The following is a 22,812-nucleotide window of genomic DNA, read 5'->3' as shown; positions in this document are numbered from 1 at the left end:
GTTTTGCGGATCCGATCCATCTATCAGTGGATCCGTAAAAATCATGCGGACATCTGAATGGAGCTTTACAGGGGGTTGATCAATGACAGGGGGGTAATCAATGACAGGGGGGTGATCAGGGAGTCTATATGGGGTGATCACCACAGTCATTGATCATGCCCCTGTAAGGCTTTATTCAGACGTCCGTATGCGTTTTGCGGATCCGATCCATCTATCAGTGGATCCGTAAAAATCATGCGGACATCTGAATGGAGCTTTACAGGGGGTTGATCAATGACAGGGGTGTAATCAATGACAGGGGGGTGATCAGGGAGTCTATATGGGGTGATAACCACAGTCATTGATCACGCCCCTGTAAGGCTTCATTCAGACGTCCGTATGCGTTTTGCGGATCCGATCCATCTATCAGTGGATCCGTAAAAATCATGCGGACATCTGAATGGAGCTTTACAGGGGGTTGATCAATGACAGGGGGGTAATCAATGACAGGGGGGTGATCAGGGAGTCTATATGGGGTGATCACCACAGTCATTGATCATGCCCCTGTAAGGCTTTATTCAGACGTCCGTATGCGTTTTGCGGATCCGATCCATCTATCAGTGGATCCGTAAAAATCATGCGGACATCTGAATGGAGCTTTACAGGGGGTTGATCAATGACAGGGGTGTAATCAATGACAGGGGGGTGATCAGGGAGTCTATATGGGGTGATAACCACAGTCATTGATCACGCCCCTGTAAGGCTTCATTCAGACGTCCGTATGCGTTTTGCGGATCCGATCCATCTATCAGTGGATCCGTAAAAATCATGCGGACGTCTGAATGGAGCTTTACAGGGGGTTGATCAATGACAGGGGTGTAATCAATGACAGGGGGGTGATCAGGGAGTCTATATGGGGTGATCAGGGGCTAATAAGGGGTTAATAAGTGACGGGGGGGGGGGGGGGGTGTAGTGTAGTGTAGTGGTGCTTGGTGGGACTTTACTGAGCTACCTGTGTCCTCTGGTGGTCGATCCAAACAAAGGGGACCACCAGAGGACCAGGTAGCAGGTATATTAGACGCTGTTATCAAAACAGCGTCTAATATACCTGTTAGGGGTTAAAAAAAACACATCTCCAGCCTGCCAGCGAACGATCGCCGCTGGCAGGCTGGAGATCAACTCTCTTACCTTCCGTTCCTGTGAGCGCGCGCGCCTGTGTGCGCGCGTTCACAGGAAATCCCGGCTCACGCGAGATGACGCGTATATGCGTCGCTGAGCGCAGGGCTGCCACCTCCGGAACGCGAATCTGCGTACAGCGGTCCGGAGGTGGTTAAGCTAGGGGAGCTGAGGTGGTTAGAAAGGGCTAGAATGGAAAGAAGGTTCCATTCCAGGCAAAATAGCTCTGCCCTTGATGACGCCATCTGCTGGTGAATCAGGCACATTACAACTGAACATAACGTTACAGGGAAATGGGAATACACATTTTGCAGGCCCTGGCAATAAATACACATGATGATATAAAATCAACCATAGAAGATAGTGGGAAGGTGTAAAAGTTGGTAATGCACCTCTGGGGCGTTACATTAGTGTCACAGCCAGGGAGAAAAAAAACAGCTCATCTTCTCCCTGGCTCTGACGCTCTCCACTGTGATTGGACAGCGCTACAGCCAGGGAGAAGGAGATGCCCATTGAGAAACAGGGCCGTATCCTCCTCCCTGTACTGATGCTATGGATTAGCATACATGGCGCCAAAACAGAACAGGGTGCACAGTGGGAGAACAGAGCAGCGAATCAGTAAAAAAAATAGCGAGATTACATCTCCTAATCTTACATAACCAAATGATAAAAGTTATGGGTTTTGAAGCTGCATGTACTAAAAAAATCTAAATGTGTCTTGTTATGAAGGGGGAAAAATATTCTGGTCTTGAACTGGTTAAATATATCTGGAGATGTTATTCCCTCACCCCTCTAGGAGGCCACTTTGTAATGTCTTAGGGCTCATTCACACGACCATATGAATGGGTCTGCATCCGTTCCGCAATTTTGCGGAACCATTCATTTCAATGGGGCTGAAAAAGATATGGGGCCACATTTATCATTAGCTCAAGTCAGAATAATGGAGTGAAAAAGTCGCAAATTTTTGCGCAATCGCTTAAACTTCGCAAAAATTTGCGACTTTTATTGGTTTTGCACTATGCTTGCCAGTTTTCTGAAAGTGGGCGTGTTTTCTTATGTAAATGAATCTCTAGACAGATTTACTATTGCGACAATTTAAAAAGTCGCAAAAAAATGCGTAAAATCACTCCAGTGAGGACCATGCTTATCTTATGCGACTTTTTAAAAGAACACGCAACTTTTTCGTAAAGACGTGCAACTTTTGTATAGCCGCTTACTGACGGATAAACCGCTACCGTCAAGCCACATTTATCACAGTCTTAAAGGGCCGATCATAAATCTGACTTGGCCAAAACTGACTTTAGCCATATGTGAAAGTGGAGTGAGCTGTCAGAGTAATGATAAATCTGGCCCATGAACAGCACACTGTGTGCAGTCCGCATACATTGCTCCGTTCCATGGCCCCACCAAAAATATGGAACATGCCCTATTCTTGTCCGTTTTGCGGACAAGAATAGGCATTTTTTTAATGGGCCGCCCGTTCCATTCCACAAATTGCAGAACACACAAGGGTGTGTGAATGAGCCCTAACATTCACACGTCAGTGTTTGGTCAGTGATTTCCATCAGCGATTTTGAGCCAAAACCAGGTGCGGCTCTAATCACAGAACAGGTGCAGATCTTTCCCTTATACCTTATGTCTGTGGAGGCTCCACTCCAGGTTTTGGCTCACAATCACTGATGTAAATCACTGACCAAACACTGACTGAGGCCTTGGACGAGGCCTGAAAGTGGCCTTAGAGTGAAATTGTCACATCTGTTACAACTTTTTGAAAATGCAGGGTCTTAAAGGGGTTATCCAACACTGAACATTTCTAGTTGACCTCTTCAGAGTGTCTGGACCCGCAGTGGGGTTCATACTTTCACTGGATTCTGGCTGCATCGTTGGCTCCCAGGTCTCTACGAATCAACATCCTGTTGATGGGTGTCACATGACCACTGCAGCCAATCACTGGCCACAGCGGTGACCCGTCATCCGTGTGGCACATGTCCCTATGATGTACCGAATGGGTCACAAGTCACCACTGCGGCCTGTGGTTGGCTGCAGAGGTAACGTGACGCCGGTCAGCAAGATGTTGATTCCCAGAGATCCAGGACCTGACGATGCAGCCGGAATACAGCATCGGGGGACCAAATAAGTATTAACCCCACCGTGGGTCCAGCCACTCTGAAGAGGTCAGTAAAAAAAGGGTTGGTATTGGATAACCCCCTTTAAATCTGGCTTAAAACCTACCCCCCTAGCTAATCACGACCACTTTCTCACCCACTTTTCAAAAGTGGCAAGTTTTGTAAAATTACAAAAAGTTGCCAAAATTGGCAACTTTTTCATGATAGAGAACTGATGTAGAAGACTTCATAAATACCCTTGTATATGTTTTTTTTTGAAAAACATCTTCTTTAGCTAGTTAGCGTTAAGGCAACACACTGGGGGTCATTTACTAAGATCTCTATGCCAGTTTTGGCGTAAAAAAAAAAGTTTTTGCGACTTTTTAAACATCCTTGCCTCTTGGGAATGGCGGGGGCCGGAACATTAGTCCCCATAAATTTGCTAACATTTACGCCTGGATATAGGTGTAAACGGTGAAAAACCACTCAGGGGTGAAGTATTTTTTTTACTCAGGTGCATGTACTATTTGGATGCATCTAATTTATGACGAAGCTTACCCCTCGTCATAACTTTTGCGCATCCTCCGGTAGTGGAGGGGATGAATCAAAGACTCCGGTCTTTGTAAATGACCCCCAATATTTTTTTAGAGCTCATGCACACTAACGTATTCATTTGAATGGGTCTACAAAAAAACTGGTTACTCCGTGTGCACTCCGTTTCCGTATGCCCGTTCCGCAAAAAAAATAGAACGCATCCTATTATTGTCCGCATTACGGACAAGGATAGTACTGTTCTATTAGAAGCCATCTGTTCCGTTCCACAAAATACGGAATGCAACACGGATGTCATCCGTATTTTTTGCGGATCCCTTTTTTGCGCAAAATACATACGGTCGTGTGCAAGAGGCCTTAAGGACAAGGATAGCACTGCTCTATTAGCGGCCAGCTGTTCCATTCTGAAAAATATGGAATGCGCCACAGATGTCATCTGTATTTTTTTGCGGATCTGTATTTTGCAGTCCGCAAAATACATACGGTCTTGTGCATGAGCCCTTAAGGTGTTTTTTTTTCTCTATACAGAAAAAAACGCATGACTGTATAAAAAAAGATTCCAAAAAAAAATGTTTTAAACAAAAAATGTCAGACAAAACAGCACACCACAGAAAAAGCATATAAAGCAAGTCTTAGGTCCCGTTCACACGGAGTCTTTCCCATTGTTGTTCAATGAACATGGCTTTAGTCTATATTCATATTTCAGAGATGTTGCCAAAACCCTTACAAAAAGTGTCTTTTTTCCAACGAAATTCCCTAATTGGAAAGAAGCAGCCTTTCCCCTGGCACCACTACGGTGAACCCAGGCCATACAGCCCCCGGAGCAGGAAGCATCACGTGCTGCGATGTCTGAGGAAATGAACTTCGCCGACTCAGGAGGCAGGGAGGGAACTACTTTTTCACTGTGATCGGTCTCCCGACCACATTACAGCGGCGGAAGGAAACGTGCAAGAAAGGGATCAATCCACGGCAATTTAAATGAAGTGTGAAGTTAGTGAGCGAGAAGTGACAGTGCGGGCACTTACCTCCGCCTCTTGTACAGGTGAGTAGGACACGGGGTATGTATCTTGTGGGTGCGAGTCTGTGGTGAACGGTCCTTACCAGACAGCGTACCTCCTGCCATCACTGAGGGTCTCAGGATAGAAAACCGCACTGTGTGAACTATATGTGACAGGAGCTGTATACATGTCAGCCTGCTCAGTGCACAGCGTCTTCCTGGACTGTCTCCCCTGTCACACAGATTATACGGCCTTTGTATGGATCACGTCATTTTTCGTGGTGTTTTTTTAGGGGCTTGAAAAGAAAAAAACTCTGAAATTCATATATATATATTGTGTTCTGGCAGTGTGTTTGTAAAACTACAACTCCCAACGTACAGGCTTGCTTGGCTGTTGGCTAGGTGCTCCCATAGAAGTGAATGAAACATGCTGGGAGTTGTAGTTACCCTACAGCTGGAGTGCTGAAGGTGGCTGTCCCATGCTATAGAAAAGCAATGACCCAGAACATGCTGCAGTTTGAAAAATACAATGGACCAAAATGTTCCAAAAGCCTTAGGCCCCCTTCACACGGGCGTCGCGGGTGAGGGCTGGATGCGTTCAGGGTGCATTGCGGGAAACCCGTGCGGGTAGGCACGCAATTCCAGTCAGTTTTGTCTGTGATTCCGTCCCGATGTTCAGTTTTTTTTCCGCGCAGGTGCAATGCGTTTTGCGAGCTCGTGAGAAAAACTGATTGTGGTACCCAGACCCGAACCCGGACTTCTTCACTGAAGAAGGTTGGGTTCTGTAGACTTTATGGTTTTCCATTATAACATGGTTATAATGGAAAATAATAGCATTCTTAATACAGAATGCTTAGTACAATGTCAATTGAGGGTTAAAAATAATAAAAACATAATTTACCTCATCCGCTTGATCGCGCAGCCGGCATCGTCTTCTTTCAGGACCTGCAAAAGGACTTTTGATGACGTCAACCACGTGGTGAGCGCGATGACGTCAGCGAAGGTCCTTTTGCAGGTCCTTCGCTGAAGTGTTTTTTCATAATAATAATAATATCTCTGATAAAAACCCTTTGTGTGGCGTTGCCCCAAAGCTTTTCTAAAATGAAATGACTTCCCAGATCACTAACGTCATGGCTTCTGTCTATAATGGAGACGTGACTGCGCTAATGGATCGGTACCGATGATGAGGTCATACGGCTAACATCCACGGCAGAAGGATCAGTGCAGATTTGTAATTTAGTGCTAGATTTAGGAGACTATTTGGTTGAGGTTTCTCTGCTTCTCCATCGGCTTCTATAAAATCCACAATCAAATCAAAAGGATAAAAAAATCCAATAAAAATAAAGGTGTCATTGACTAGAGAGGTGCTCCGGGACCGGAAGATGGAGACAGCGAGAGCAGCACGGAGCAGGAAAGTAGGAATCTTCTGTGTCAGGGACCATGCTGCAGGAACTTGTTAAAAATTTTTTTGGGGGGAAAACCCCTTTAAGTGGTGACATTTCCTTCCCGTCTCCTATTCACAAATGAGAGCTTTACTTCGCTGCAGAGGACGGCGCTCACTGGTTCTTACCGCCTCCTGCGCCCCAGATATACTGTAGGTGCCCTGCAATAAGCAGCAAGCACTTTCCCTGAGGGCTCATGCACACTACCGTGGTTTGGTCCGCATCCGATCCACATTTTTTCTGGCTTGGATGCGGACCCATTCACTTCAATGGGGCCACAAAAGATGCGGACAGCGCTCCGTGTGCTGTCTGCATCCGCTGCTGTTGAGCACCTGTCTGGTGTCTGTGTTTTGCAGACCGCAAAACATGGTAAGGTCGTGTCTGAGGCCTTACTAGCGGGGAAAGCACTTATTGGTTAACCCCTTAATGACCAGTCACTTTTTTTTTGTGATTTAGCGCACGTGGTTCAATAACTTCTGCAGCTTTTTATTACATGACACAGGGCTTTTAAAACAAATATAAATAAATTTTTATTAGGTGGAAACTGTTCAAAAAATATATATTTTTATTCAAACTATAGCACATTCTTTAAATATGCAAATTATTATAATGATTTCCCATTTTATTATATAAAATTTATAGTTTCACGTTAATGGGCATTTTTTATTGTGGTTTTTTTTTTTATTTTTTTTTTTATGTATCTCTGCTACAAAAAGACCTTTGGGGACACTGACTTTTTTTTAATTTTTTTTTTTTCCTTTTTTTTTTATTTGTATTTTTTTTATAATCACTTTACTTATTTTTGAAATATATTTTTACCACATAATATGTCCCCCAAGAGGTCATAAAAAAAACCCGTTGGGGGACAATGAACAACTTTATATTGAACTTTTTACTTTCCAATTTTGTTTAATTAATTTTTTTTTTATATATTTTTACCATTTGTGTTTTCAAAAAAATATATATATTTTTTTTAAATATATTTATTTGCCATATAATTTGTCCCCAAAAGGTCCATGAAAGACCTTTGGGGACACAGACTTTTTTTTCCACTGTAACTGGAGCATCCAAAAGAGCCCCAGTTACAGGAGAAACCAGCCTGCAGGGGGGGCTTTGTACAAGGCAGAGCTGATCAGGGTCTACTGACCTACAGCTCTGTGCTCCTCTGCCCCCAAGATGCCCAGATCATGTGATCGCCGGGTCCACGCTGCAGAGCACTCGATGAGGAGAAGGCAGAAGTGCTGATAAACCTCTTCTGCTTCCACGCTGTCACTAAGGCCCCTTTCACACGGGCGAGTATTCCGCGCGGATGCGATACGTGAGTTGAACGCATTGCACCCGCACTGAATACCGACCCATTTATTTCTATGGGGCTGTTCACATGAGCGGTGATCTTCACGCATCACTTGTGCGTTGCGTGAAAATCGCAGCATGCTCTATATTCAGCGTTTTTCACGCAACGCAGGCCCCATAGAAGTGAATGGGGCTGCGTGAAAATCGCAAGCATCCGCAAGCAAGTGCGGATGCGGTGCGATTTTCACGCACGGTTGCTAGGAGACGATCGGGATGGAGACCCGAACCTTATTATTTTCCCTTATAACATGGTTATAAGGGAAAATAATAGCATTCTGAATACAGAATGCATAGTAAAACAGCGCTGGAGGGGTTAAAAAAAAAAATAATAATAATTTAACTCGCCTTAGTCCACTTGATCGCGATTCCGGCACCTCCTTCTGTCTCCTTTACTGAACAGGACCTGTGGTGAGCATTCATTATAGGTCAAGGACCTTTGGTGACGTCACTCCGGTCATCACATGATCCATCACCATGGTAAAAGATCATGTGATGGATCATGTGATGACCGGAGTGACGTCATCAAAGGTCCTGTTCCTGTAATTAATGCTCACCACAGGTCCTGTTCAACAAAGGAGACAGAAGGAGATGCCGGGCCGCGATCAAGTGGACTAAGGTGAGTTAAATTATTTTTTTATTTTTTTTAACCCCTCCAGCGCTGTTTTACTATGCATTCTGTATTCAGAATGTATTATTTTCCCTTATAACATGGTTATAAGGGAAAATAATAGCAATCTACCGAACACCGATCCCAAACCCGAACTTCTGTGAACTTCTGGGTACCAAACATGCGCAATTTTTCTCACGCGCGTGCAAAACGCATTACAATGTTTTGCACTCGCGCTGAAAAATCGCACATTTTCCCGCAACGCCCCATGTGAAAGAGGCCTTATAGCCGGGGGCTTAACCTGCTCCTGCTAGAGAACAGGAGCTGTAATCCTGCAATTGTGCCGCTCTCCGGGCAGAAATACAGTTGATTGCACGATCAGCTGTGTTGCTGTCAAGCAGGACGGGGACCGCAAACCATGGCTCTGGGAGCCGCATGCGGGCCGCGGGTTGTGCACCCCTGCCTTAAGCTATGTAACATCTGCCATCTGACAAGTGCAGGCAAATTCAGCTTAGCTTGCAGATGTTACACAATTTAAGGCCCGGCAAGTACCCTGGTTCTACTGTATAAGGCCCCTTTCACACGGGTGAGAATTCCGCGCGGGTGCAATGCGTAAGGTGAACGTGTTGCACTTGCACTGAATCCGGACCCATTCACTTCAATGGTGCTGTGCCGATGAGCAGTGATTGTCACTTGTGCGTTGCGTGAAAATAGCAGCATGTTCTATATTCTGCGTTTTTCATGCAACACGGGCCCCATAGAAAAAAATGGGGCTGCGTGAAAATCGCAAGCAAGGGCGGATGTGGTGCAATTTTTAACGCATGGTTGCTAGGAGATGATAGGGATGAGCAACCCCAGACCCCATTAAAGTCAATTCCCTGTATTATTTTCCCTTATAAGGGAAAATAATAGAATACTTTAATACAGAATTCTAAGTAGAATGTCAATTGAGGGTTAAAAAATAATAGAAACCTAAGTCACCTCATCCACTTGATCGCGCAGCCGGCATGAAAGAAGACTATGCCGGCTGTGCTCGATCAAGTGGATGAGGCGAGTTATGTTTCTATTATTTTTTTAACCCTCAGTTGACATTATACGTAGCATTCTGTATTAAAGAATGCTATTATTTTCCATTATAACCACTGTTGTGGAAATTTTATTATGCGGACATTTTACTTTAGGATGTGGGTGTGTTTTTATAGTTTGTCATCTGTCTCCCTGTGTCTGATTTAGCCAGGGAGCGCTCTAGCAGAGGGTACTTTGGCTGAATCGGGACCAGTGGCAAAACCGTCAGTATGAAAACCCTCTCATTGGCTTGGAGAATTATCTGCTTTTAAGACATGCATATCTGCCTTGTCGGTATACTAGTACCGTATACTGACAATAGCTGTAGCAATGTCTCGAAGATAATTTCAGACCTATGGGAACCAGTCTTTATTAGATACTGATCACCTTTGAGCAGTATTGAATGAGGTCCATGCTGACAGTGATGGGGGGTGGGCGGCCACCTGGCTGATCAGACAATGGACATGACTCATCCTTCCTTATACAGGGATGGGGCGTGTGCATTGTCTGCCCAGCCACATTGATTGCCCCGCCCTGTCCTTTGACATCACTTCCTGCATGTTATAACTTCCTGTATCCTTGTCTTGGGCCAGCCCCTTTTTATACCTTTTGTTAGTAAATAAAGGTGAGCAGACTGAGAAGGGCGGGAGGAGTCTCTCAGAATTTTCTATCAAGATGGTAACATTGGTGTCTCTCTCGGACTGGGGCTGAGGGAAGGGATTCACCTTTTTCCTTACACAAACTTTGATGCGAGCTGATTACAACTATTAATATTTACTACAACAGTTGATAATGAACACCGAACCTGAACTTCAGTGAAGAAGTCTGGGTACCACATTCAGTTTTTTCTCACGCACCCGCAAAACGCATTGCACTCGCGCAAAAAAAACTGAACATTGGAACGCAATGGCAGACAAAACTGACTGCAATTGCGTGCCTACTCGCGCGGGTTTCCCGCAATGCACCCTGAATGCATCCGGCCCTCACCCACGACACCCGTATGAAGGGGGCCTAAGACTTCATGCACACGACCGTATTTTTGGTCCATGTCTGATTTGCTCTGGGTCTGCTGAAAAAAAACGGATGGCACAAGGATGTCATCAGTGTGCTGCCCACATCTGCTGCCCGGCCACAAACTATAGAACCTTGTCTGTTTTGCGGTCAAGAATAGGCTTTATTACAGCGGGTCTCGTTAAAATTGCAGGATGCACCTGAACATGGATGATTTGTGGTTGTGCGCAGGAGGGTTTACACTGCATTTTTTTTTTTTTCTGCATGGGAAAAAAAAACACCTAATCCACAACTTGTGCAGGTAGCCTAAGGCCCCTTGCAGACGAGCGTGTCCGGATGCGTTGCGTCTGCGATCAGGGAAAATCGTGCGAGTAGGTACGCAATTGCAGTCAGTTTTGATTGCGTTCTGATGTTTAATTTTTATTGCGCGGGTGCAATGCGTTTTGCACGCGCGTGATAAAAAACTGACTGTGGTACCCGGACTTCTTCATTGAAGTTCGGGTTTGGTGTTCTGTAGATTTTATTATTTTCCATTATAACATGGTTATAAGGGAAAATAGCCTTCCTTAATTCAGAATGCTAAGTAAAAGGTCCATTGTGGGGTTAAAAATGAAAAAAAAATTGTAGCTCACCTCATCCACTTGATCGCGCAGCCGGGCTTCTCCTTCTTCTTCTTCCTCTTGCAGGACCTGGCTGGAAAAGGAGCTTCGGTGATGTAATCGCGCTCACCACGTGGTGACGTCAGCGCAGGTCCTGCTGAATGAAGATAGAAGATTTCTATCTTCATTCATTTCTATGGGGCCTGCGTTGCATGAAAAACGCAGAATATATAACATACTGTGATTTTCAACAAGTGATGCGTGAAAATCACCGCTCATCTGCACAGCCCCATTGAAGTGAATGGCTCCGGATTCAGTGTGGGTGCCATGCGTTCACCTCACTCATTGCACCCGCGCGGAATTGTCGCCCGTGTGAAGGGGGCCTAAGAGTTCATGCACACAAATGTGTGTGCCCTGTGACCGTGCTGCAGACCGCAATGCACTTGGCTGTGTGGCTGCAAATTTGTGGATGCAGATCCATTCACTTGAATAGGTCTACGATCTGTAAGATTCAGTCCGCACAGAAGTCTGTTTCACTCATCTGATGAGGCTTGCTGAAATTCATGTGCTTCCTGCCAAAACGACCCCCATTCGGATGTGTGGTATTGAACTTTCAACAAAATCTGCTGTGTGTGAAGGCACCCTGATCGAACACCTTGCCTAGAAATTAGGGGTGCACCGAAATGAAAATTCTGGTCCGAAACCGAAAATTCAGGATGCCCTTGACCGAAAACCGAAACCGAAACGGCCTTTTTGCCCAAATACTTTTAAAATACTTTTTTTTAAATGATTTTATTAATAATTCTTTTTCATGAATGAAATTCATCTGTGGGTGGCACTGTTATGGAGAGGGGGATCTGTGGGTGGCGCTGTTATGGAGAGGGGGATCTGTGGGTGGCGCTGTTATGGAGAGGGGGATCTGTGGGTGGCGCTTTTATGGAGAGGGGGATCTGTGGGTGGCGCTGTTATGGAGAGGGGGATCTGTGGGTGGCGCTGTTATGGAGAGGGGGATCTGTGGGTGGCGCTGTTATGGAGAGGGGGATCTGTGGGTGGCGCTGTTATGGAGAGGGGGATCTGTGGGTGGCGCTGTTATGGAGAGGGGGATCTGTGGGTGGCGCTGTTATGGAGAGGGGGATCTGTGGGTGGCGCTGTTATGGAGAGGGGGATCTGTGGGTGGCGCTGTTATGGAGAGGGGGATCTGTGGGTGGCGCTGTTATGGAGAGGGGGATCTGTGGGTGGCGCTGTTATGGAGAGGGGGATCTGTGGGTGGCGCTGTTATGGGCATAACAGTGCACAGATCCCTTTCCCCATAACAGTGCACAGATCCCTTTCCCCATAACAGTGCACAGATCCCCCCTCCAGATCCCCCCTCCCCATAGCAGTGCCATAGACCGATCCCCCTACCCATAACAGCCCCGGCCCTGCTGCTCACAGCATCACTCACTGCATCTTTATTTTACCTTACAATCGTGACGCTCCAGTAAGAACTCTGCAGGCAGAGCGGAGGGCGGCGTAACGTCACTTACTCACGTGACGCACCTGCTCCGCCCACTTTATGAATGAAGGAGGCGGAGCAGGCGCGTCACGTGAGTAAGTGACGTTACGCCGCCCTCCGCTCTGCCTGCAGAGTTGTTAGTTACTGGAGCCTCACGATTGTAAGGTAAAATTAAGATGCAGTGACAAAGTAAACCGCCCGCCCGCAGATGGTGGGTGACAAATCCCACACCCCATATTTTCGGCCGATATGTAACAATATCGGCCGAAGTGGATTAGGTGCATTTTCGGCCGATATTTTCGGCTGCCGGAATTTCGGTGCACCCCTACTAGAAATACTACCGCAGTTGTTTTTTTTTTTTTTTGAATTGTACCGTAATTATTTAATGAAACAAATAAATTAACATGGGTAACCGTGCCCAATTTCTTACCCTGTTTGGGCAAATAAGCCCAAGAAGTTGCTAACCCTCTATTTTGTAACTTTAAGGCCTCATGCACACGCCTGTTGTTTTGGTCTGCATCCAAGCCGCAGTTTTTGCTGCTTGGATGCGGACCCATTCCCTTCAATGGGGCTGCAAAAGATGCGGACAACATGTCCTATTCTTGTCTGCAAAACGGACATTTCTACAATGGGCCGCCCGTTCCGTTCTGCAAATTGCGGAAGGTACACGGGCGGCTTCCGTTTTTTGTGGATCCGCGGTTTGCGAACCGCAAAAAACTGAATGGTCGTGTGCATGAGGCCTAATGGAGTAATCCTGAAAAAGATATTTATGACTTATCCTCAGGATAGGTCATCATTATCACATTAGCGGGGGTCTAAGTCCCAGCACCCCCGGCGATCAGCTGTGTCAGGGAGCTTCTGCTATGGTGAGAGATGCAGGCTCCCGGCAGCTTTCCAAGGACAGCGCTGTACATAGTATAGTGGCAGTGCTTGGTATTGCAGCTCTGCCCCATTGACTTTAACGGGGCTCAGCTGCATGCAACTAGGCCACGTGACTGATGTACAGTGATGTCACTGGCCTAGGAAAAGGCGCTCAAGGCCTCTTCTAAGGCTGGTTTCACACGGGCGTTGCGGGAAAATGTGCGGGTGCGTTGCGGGAACACCTGCGATTTTTCCGCGCGAGTGCAAAACATTGTAATGCGTTTTGCACTCGCGTGAGGAAAATCGCGCATGTTTGGTACCCGAACTTCTTCACAGAAGTTCGGGCTTGGGAGCGGTGTTCTGTAGATTGTATTATTTTCCCTTTTATAACATTGTTATAAGGGAAAATAATAGCATTCTGAATACAGAATGCATAGTAAACTAGCGCTGGAGGGGTTAAAAAATAATAATAATTTAACTCGCCTTAATCCACTTGATCGCGCAGCCGGCATCTCCTTCTGTCTCCTTCTTTGCTGATTGTAGGAACAGAACCTGTGGTGACGTCACTCCGGTCATCACATGATCCATCACCATGGTAAAAGATCATGTGATGGATCATGTGATGACCGGAGTGACGTCACCACAGGTCCTGTTCCTGCACACAGCCAAGATGAAGACAGAAGGAGATGCCGGCTGCGCTATCAAGTGGATTAAGGTGAGTTAAATAATTTTTTTAATATTTTTTTTTAACCCCTCCAGCGCTATTTTACTATGCATTCTGTATTCAGAATGCTATTATTTTTCCTTATAATAATCGGGTCTCCATCCCGATCGTCTCCTAGCAACCGTGCGTGAAAATCGCACCGCATACGCACTTGCTTGCGGATGCTTGCGATTTGCACGCAACCCCATTCACTTCTATGGGGCCTGCGTTGCGTGAAAAACGCAGAATATAGGGCATGCTGCGATTTTCACACAACGCACAAGTGATGCGTGAAAATCACCGCTCATGTGAACAGCCCCATAGAAATGAATGGGTCGGGATTCAGTGCGGGTGCAATGCGTTCACGTCATGTATTGCACCCGCGTGGAAAACTCACCCGTGTAAAAGGGGCCTTGGGGTACTTTCACACTAGCGGTTTTCTTCTTGTGCAAATGGCATTGTGCCCAAAAATGTGACTCTTTTCAATTTTCTGCCACTCCACTTTTGAGGGAGGGGCGTGTCCTTCTGTGGCCCAACTGGTTTGCTATCATTTATAGTGCAGATTATCACAGCTTATAGCTGGCATAGCTCAGCTAATGTGTATTTTTTATGGAAGATGAATAAGCCATTCTAATGAGGACATACGAGAGGTATGTGCAATAATGTATTGTATAATCATGTAAATGTGGAAAGGGAGCTTTTACTTCCTGATTTGCTTTGGGCAACAGTTCTAATGAAATAACATGGCAAAAACAGTGTGATGAAACAGTCTGTTTAGTAGAGGACAACTATTGGGTAAAACAAGTGACACAATACAAAAAAAAACAACAACTTCTCTAACCTACATGAATGACAAAAACAGCCACGTAGAGCTCCCTGTGTGAAATCCTCCAGTTTAAGTGACTGATCCACAGGGTGCAGAACACTAAAGCCTCTTTCAGACAGGCGTCCCGGGTGCGCACACAATTTCAGTCAGTTTTGGCTGTGGTTGCGTTGTTCAGTTTTTATCCCACGGGTGCAATGCATTTTGCACACGCGTGATAAAAAAACTGAATGTGGTACCCAGACCCGAACCCGGACTTCTTCACTGAAGTTCGGGTTTGGGTTCGGTGTTGTGTAGATGGTTTTAACATGGTTATAATGGAAAATAATGGCATTCTTAATACAGAATGCCTAGTACAATGTTGCTTGAGGGGTTAAAAAATAAAACAAATTAACTCACCTCATCCACTTGATTGCGCAGCCAGTATCGTCGTCTTTCAGGACCTGCAAAAGGACTTTCAATGACGTCATCGAAAAGTCCTTTTGCAGCTCCTGAAAGAAGACGATACTGGCTGCGCAATCAAGTGGATGAGGTGAGTTAATTTGTTTTATTTTTTAACCCCTCAAGCAACATTGTACTAGGCATTCTGTATTAAGAATGCCATTATTTACCCTTTATAACCATTTTATAAGGGAAAATAATACAGTAAATTGACTTTTTTTATCAATTTACTAACATCATCTCCTAGCAACCATGCGTGAAAATCACCGCTCATCTGCACAGCCCCATTGAAGTGAATGGGTCCGGATTCAGTGCGGGTGCAATATGTTCACCTCATGCATTGCACCCGCACCGAATTCTCGGGGATCAGGCAAAACTGTAATCAGGGTTTTTTTACACAATAAAAGCACACAGAGCTATGGGGACTGGGTATTGCGGATGTGCTAGCGGCCATCTAGCAGCCCATGTCCTCAGCTCTATACCCAAAACCCGGTGACAGGTTCCCTTTAAGTAGAAACATGCAATAGTGATTTTCTTCATCTCAAACTATTTATTGAAACAAAAGCCAACACCAGTGGTGGGTATACCCCCACAAAAAATGTCAGTGTCTTAATAACTTGTCATGTGGCCTTGAGCATCAATTACAGCTTGACAATGACGTCTCATGCTGTTCACAAGTCGACTTATTGTCTGCTGAGGCATAGCATCCCACTTATCTTGAAGGGCAGCCTTCAGGTCATTGAGGTTCTGGAGTACAGAGCCTCTACACAGCGACTCAGCTGATCCCATAGGTTTTCAATGGGATTCAGGTCTGGAGAGTAGGTGCAGGCCACTTTATTTGAGGTACCACAGTCTCCAGCGGCTGTTCCCTAATGATGCAACCTCGATGAGCTGGCGCATTGTGATCCATAAAGATTAAATAGGCCTGTGTTGTTCATGCAGAGGCACAATGACTGGATTAATGATGATATTCAAGTAGTATGGGCTTGTCACTGTACCATTCACAAAGTGTAGGACAGTTCTGTATTGACTAGACACTCCTTCCCACACTGTAACAACACCACCACCAAAGGCTTGTCCTGGTGACAACAGTGGCTGACGCATAGTGCTCTCCTTGAAGTCTCCAACATTGTTGGTGGCCATCATTTCTGCTCGGCGTGAATCGACTTTCATCAGTGAACAGCACTGGGGCCCACTAGTCCAGAGTAGATGCTCCCTGGCTCATGCAAGACTATGACGCCTGTGGTAAGGTACCCTTGCAGGTCATCTAGCACGCAGAACACGCTGATGTAAATGGTTTTGAATGGTCTGACGTGACACTTAGGTGCCTCTCGCCTCCCTTAACCCCTTAAGGACCGGGCTCATTTTCACCTTAAGGACCAGGCTCATTTTCACCTTAAGGACCAGGCCATTTTTTGCAAATCTGACCAGTGTCACTTTAAGTGCTCATAACTTTAAAACGCTTTGACTTACCCAGGCCGTTCTGAGATTGTTTTTTCGTCACATATTGTACTTCATGACACTGCTAAAATTGGGTCAAAAAAGTTAATTTTTTTGCATAAAAAAATACAATTTTTACCGTAAATTTTGAAAAATTAGCAAATTTCAAATTTTCAGTTTCTCTACCTCTGTAATACATAGTAATACCCCCAAAAATTGTGATGACTTTACATTCCCCATATGTCTACTTCATGCTTGAATTGTTTTGGGAATGATATTTTATTTTTTGGGGATGTTATAAGGCTTAGAAGTTTAGAAGCAAATCTTTAAATTTTTCAGAAATTTACAAAAACTCAATTTTTAGCGACCAGTTCAGGTCTGAAGTCACTTTGCGAGGCTTACATAATAGAAACCACCCAAAAATGACCCCATCTAAGAAACTACACCCCTCAAGGTATTCAAAACTGATTTTGCATACATTGTTAACCCTTTAGGTGTTGCACAAGAGTTATTGGCAAATGGGGAGGAAATTTGAGAATTTCATATTTTTGTCAAATTTTTCATTTTAACCCATTTTTTCCACTAACAAACCAAGGGTTAACAGCCAAACAAGACTGTATCTTTATTGCCCTGACTCTGCCGTTTACAGAAACACCCAATATGTGGCCGTAAACTACTGTACGGCCACACAGCGGGGCGTAGAGTGAAAGGTGCACCATATGGTTTTTGGAAGGCTGATTTTTATGGACTGGTTTTTTGACACCATGTCCCATTTGAAGCCCCCTGATGCACCCCAAGAGGAGAAACTCCCTAAAAGTGACCCCATCTAAGAAACTACACCCCTCAAGGTATTCAAAACTGATTTTACATACATCGTTAACCCTTTAGGTGTTGCACAAGAGTTATTGGCAAATGGGGATGAAATTTGAGAATTTCATTTTTTTGCCTAATTTTCAATTTTAACCCATTTTTTCCACTAACAAAGCAAGGGTTAACAGCCAAACAAGATTGTATCTTTATTGCCCTGACTCTGCCGTTTACAGAAACACCCCATATGTGGCCGTAAACTACTGTACGGGCACACAGTAGGGCGTAGAGTGAAAGGTGCGCGGTTTGGTTTTTGGAAGCCAGATTTTGCTGGACTGGTTTTTTGACACCATGTCCCATTTGAAGCCCCCCTGATGCACCCCTAGAGTAGAAACTCCATAAAAGTGACCCCATCTAAGAAACTACACCCCTCAAGCTATTCAAAACTGATTTTACAAACTTTGTTAACCCTTTAGGTGTTGCACAAGATTTAATGGAAAATAGAGACACAATTTCAAAATTTCACATTTTTGGCAGATTTTCCATTTTAATATTTTTTTTCCAGTTACAAAGCAAGGGTTAACAGCCAAACAAAACTCAATATTTATGGCCCTAATTCTGTAGTTTACAGAAACACCCCATATGTGGTCGTAAACCGCTGTACGGGCACACGGCAGGGCGCAGAAGGAAAGGAATTCCATACGGTTTTTGGAAGGCAGGTTTTGCTGGACTGTTTTTTTTGACACCATGTCCCATTTGAAGCCCCCCTGATGCACCCCTAGAGTAGAAACTCCAAAAAAGTGACCCCATTTTAGAAACTACGGGATAGGGTGGCAGTTTTGTTGGTACTAGTTTAGGGTACATATGATTTTTGGTTGCTCTATATTACACTTTTTGTGCAGCAAGGTAACAAGAAATAGCTTTTTTGGCACGTTTTTTTTTTTTTGTTATTTACAACATTCATCTGACAGGTTAGATTATGTGGTATTTTTATAGAGCAGGTTGTCGCGGACGCGGCGATACCTAATATGTATACATTTTTTTTTTATTTATGTAAGTTTTATACAATAACTTCATTTTTAAAACCAAAAAAATGTTTTAGTGTCTCCATATTCTAAGAGCCATAGTTTTTTCAGTTTTTGGGCGATTATCTTGAGTAGGGTCTCATTTTTTGCGGGATGAGATGACGGTTTGATTGGCACTATTTTGGGGTGCATATGATTTTTTGATCGCTTGCTATTATACTTTTTGTGACGTAAGATGGCAAAAAATGGCTTTTTTTACACTGTTTTTATTTTTATTTTTTTACGGTGGTCATCTGAGGGGTTAGGTCATGTGATATTTTTATAGAGCCGGTCGATACGGACGCGGCGATACCTAATATGTATACTTTTTTTTTATTTATGTAAGTTTTACAGAATGAGTTCATTTTTGAAAAAAAAAAAATCATGTTTTAGTGTCTCCATAGTCTAAGAGCCATAGTTTTTTCAGCTTTTGGGCGATTATCTTGAGTAGGGTCTCATTTTTTGCGGGATGAGATGACGGTTTGATTGGTACTATTTTGGCGTACATGCGACTTTTTTGATCACTTTTATTACTTTTTTTGGGAAGTAAGGTGGGCAAAATTTCAATTTTCTCATAGTTTTTATTTTTTTATTTTTATGGCGTTCACCGTGCGGGGAAAGTAACATGACCATTTTATAGATCAGGTCGTTACGGACGCGGCGATACCTAATATGTGTAGTTTATTTTATTTTTTTAATTTTTATTCAGTGATAAATGTTTTTTTTTTATCTTAACTTTTTTCACTTTTTTTTACATTTTTGTGACCCAGACCCACTTGGTTCTTGAAGATCCAGTGGGTCTGGTGTCTGTATAATACAGTACAGAACAATATATATTGTTCTGTACTGTATTTTACTTAGGCCTCATGCACACGACCGTTGTGTGCATCCGCGGCCGTTGTTCCGTTTTCCGTTTTTTTTTGCGGACCCATTGACTTTCAATGGGTCCGTGGAAAAATCGGAAAATGCACCGTTTGGCTTCCGCGTCCGTGATCCGTTTTTCCAGTCCGTGAAAAAAATATGACCTGTCCTATTTTTTTCACGGACAACGGTTCACGGACCCATTCAAGTCAATGGGTCCGTGAAAAATCACGGATGCACACAACATAGTGATCCGTGTCCGTGATCCGTGTCCGTTTTTCCTATCATTTTCAATGCAAACTTGACTTAGTTTTTTTTTTCACCTTTCATGTCCGTGGATCCTCCAAAAATCAAGGAAGACCCACGGATGAAAAAACGGACACGGATCACGGAAAAACGGAACCCGTTTTTGCGGACCGCAAAAAAATACGGTCGTGTGCATGAGGCCTTACACTGAACAGATCTGTGCTTTTAGCATAGATCTGTTCAGCACCATGGACAGCAGGACGCCTGAGCAGGCGTCCTGTTGCCATGGGAACCCTCCCCGTCTGCTCAGAACTTCGCAGACGGGGAAGGGTAAGCACGGGGCTGAGGGGGGCTCTCTGGGGGCTCTCTCCCTCTCCATCGGGGGGCTGCAAAGCCACAGCAGCCCCCCGATGGAGAGGGAGGGAGCTCCCTGACCGATGACAGTTAACTTTTTCCATACAGCGGTCCGTACGGACCGCGGTATGGAAAGGGTTAAACGGCTGACATCTTCACAGATGTCAGCCGTTTATACCAGGGTGCCAGCAATGTGCTGGCACCCTGGTATAACCACTAGAAGCCAACGATCGTTCATGGGGAGGCGGGCGGGGGATCGCGATCCCGCTTGCCGCACCGCCCGCCTCCCGCAACGCCCCCACCGCCTGCGACACCCCCCCCGCACCACCCTCCGGCATAAAATCGTGCAGGGGTGCAGGGGGGGGTGAAAAATAATGATTTTAGCCACTCTAAAGTTTCTGATCCCCGCGGTCAGGGACCGCGGCGATCAGAAACTGCAAAAAGCGCAGCAAACCGCAGGTCTGAATTGACCTGCGGTTTGCTGCGATCGCCGATACGGGGGGGTCAAATGACCCCCCCCTGCATTGTTACGGGATGCCGGCTGAATGATTTCAGCCGAAATCCCGTTCCAATTAACCCCTGGGGCGCCGGAATACAGATTTTAAGTCAGGACGTACCGGTACGTCCTCGGTCCTTAAGGACTCGGGAAATAGGGCGTACCGGTACGTCCTAGGTCCTTAAGGACTCGGGAAATAGGGCGTACCGGTACGTCCTAGGTCCTTAAGGGGTTAAAAGGGGTTCTCTGGGAACTAAGAAAATGAAAATACTCAAATATTATTTTAGTATAAATATATTCCGAAATACATTTCATTAGCTATAATGGTTAATTTTGTCTAGGGAGCAATCATTAGGAGAAACTAAATGGCCGCCGTCCTATTGGCACACACAAAACCTGTCCTAATCATACAGGAGGAGAAATTCACTTCACAACACTGATGTAAAGAGCTGCCTCATCCTCCTCTCTGCTCTGCTTATCAGGAATTATGATTCTGAATACAGCTGATAAGGTCTTCAGCTGAATCTCTGTAGGAATGGAGTTCATGAGGACACCTGAAGTAGAGAGGATGGACAGGACAGACTGTGGTAATGGAGACTGCATACAAGTGCTGCTGCTCATTATCTACGCCCCCACTATCCTCTCTGTACTTCATGTCTCATAATGAACTCCATTCCTACAGAGATTCATCTGAAGATCATCTTAAACTGTATTCAGGATCATAATCCCTGACAAGTAAGAGAGGAAGATGTCGCAGCTCTTTAAAGTGTAACTGTCATGTTTTCATCAAAATCAATTTTAGCATATGTTACTGCAGCAGCATTATGCATAAAGCAATCTTTAGTTTCTTCACATACCACAGTTTTCCTTGAGTTTTTTTCCTTAGTTACAGCTGTTTAAACATTTACAATAGGAGGACCTTCTCATGATGGCTCCTCTGCCAGTTCTGAGGACAAAACTGCTTTCCCTCACTACCCATACACACTTGCTGTAGCCAGCAGCTCCCTGCCAGCCAATCAGATTGGATTACTGAGAGACACACCTCCTCACTCTGAAGCCTAATGCAGGCATTCAGTGTGAAGGACCGCCCCTGCGTCTTCCTCTCTTCTTAGCTGGAGACAGACAAGCCATAGCAACAGTCTTTTAAGGGAGCAGTGGAAAGGAACAGAGGACATTAATGAAAGCTGTTATTATAAGGCAATTACAGATCTTTTGACAATCCTTGACATACTAACTCAGGTATACATGCCTAGCTCTAACTAGTAAATAAAATAGAAAATGAGTTACACTTTAACTTGTCTTCCTGTGTAATTAGGACAGGTTTTGTGTGGACTAGTAGGATGGCGGCCATTTTATTTTTTCTAATGATTGCTCCCCAGACAAAACGAGCCTTTCTAACTAATGAAAGGTATTTGGTAATATATTTATAATGAAGTAATATTTAAGTATTTTCAATTTCTTTATTCCCGGAGAACCCTTCTAAATGTGCCTGGAGTTGTGTTGCATTCATCATCTGGTTCCGCAGGGCATTGTTCACAATGAAGCAGTCATCAGTGTGGGATGTGGTCAAAGGACGTCCACTTCTATGCCTTTCTGTGACTCTTCCAGTCTCTCTGTATCTCTGTTGCAGCCTGCTGATGACACTCTAAGCTCAGTGGCCACTTCAATCTGAGAACATCCTGCTTGAAGCTTTGCAATGCCGAGGTACTGTTAATCAATTATTAGGCGTTGTCTTGGTCTCATGATGTCAAAATGTGAACAGCATGATGAGGAGGACTATTTAAATACCAGTTCTAATTGAACCAGGAAATGTATTGGGCGATTCATGGATCTAACATCTGTTGTTAGTTTTGCCGTTAAAGGGGTTGTCAGGGTTCAGAGCTGAACCCGGACATATGCCCATTTTCACCCAGGTAGCCCCCCTGACTTGAGCATCAAAGAAGTTCATGTTCCGATGCTCTCCTTTGTCCTGCGCTAAATCGTGCAGGGCAAAGGCATTTTCTGGAGTTCCGGTGATGAATCGGGCTCTCCATGGGGCTGCCAGGCGGAGGCTTCCACCCAGCAGTGAGCCCGGTGACATCACTGGCACTGATGGGTGGGCTTTAGTGCTGCCCTAGCCTGTAAAACGGCTAGGGCAGTGCTAAAGCCCGCCCATCAGAGCCGGCAACGTCACAGAACACCGCCCGGCAGTGTGTTATTGTAAATAAAAGATCGCTTGCCCTGTGCGATCCAGAGCAGGGCAAAAGAGAGCCTCGGAGCATGAAATGCTCCAATCCTAACATCAGGGGGCTGCCTGGGTGAAATTATGGGTATTTCCGGGTTCAGCTCTGAACCC

General features: G+C 45.0%; 1 protein-coding gene across 1 annotated transcript in view; it reads left to right on the top strand.

Annotated features, from left to right (window-relative positions):
* The first annotated feature begins 4,708 nt into the window (after positions 1–4,708).
* The window catches only part of LOC120988565 (voltage-gated hydrogen channel 1-like), a 71,273-nt gene continuing 53,169 nt past the window's right edge, over positions 4,709–22,812 (top strand). Inside the window, exon 1 of the mRNA XM_040416091.1 lies at positions 4,709–4,854. The gene's annotated coding sequence lies outside the window, so the exon portion shown is untranslated. The remainder of the gene's footprint in view (positions 4,855–22,812) is intronic.

Source organism: Bufo bufo, chromosome 2, assembly GCF_905171765.1.
Source record: "Bufo bufo chromosome 2, aBufBuf1.1, whole genome shotgun sequence".
NCBI lineage: Eukaryota > Metazoa > Chordata > Amphibia > Anura > Bufonidae > Bufo > Bufo bufo.
This window is presented reverse-complemented; position numbering and strand designations above follow the sequence as displayed.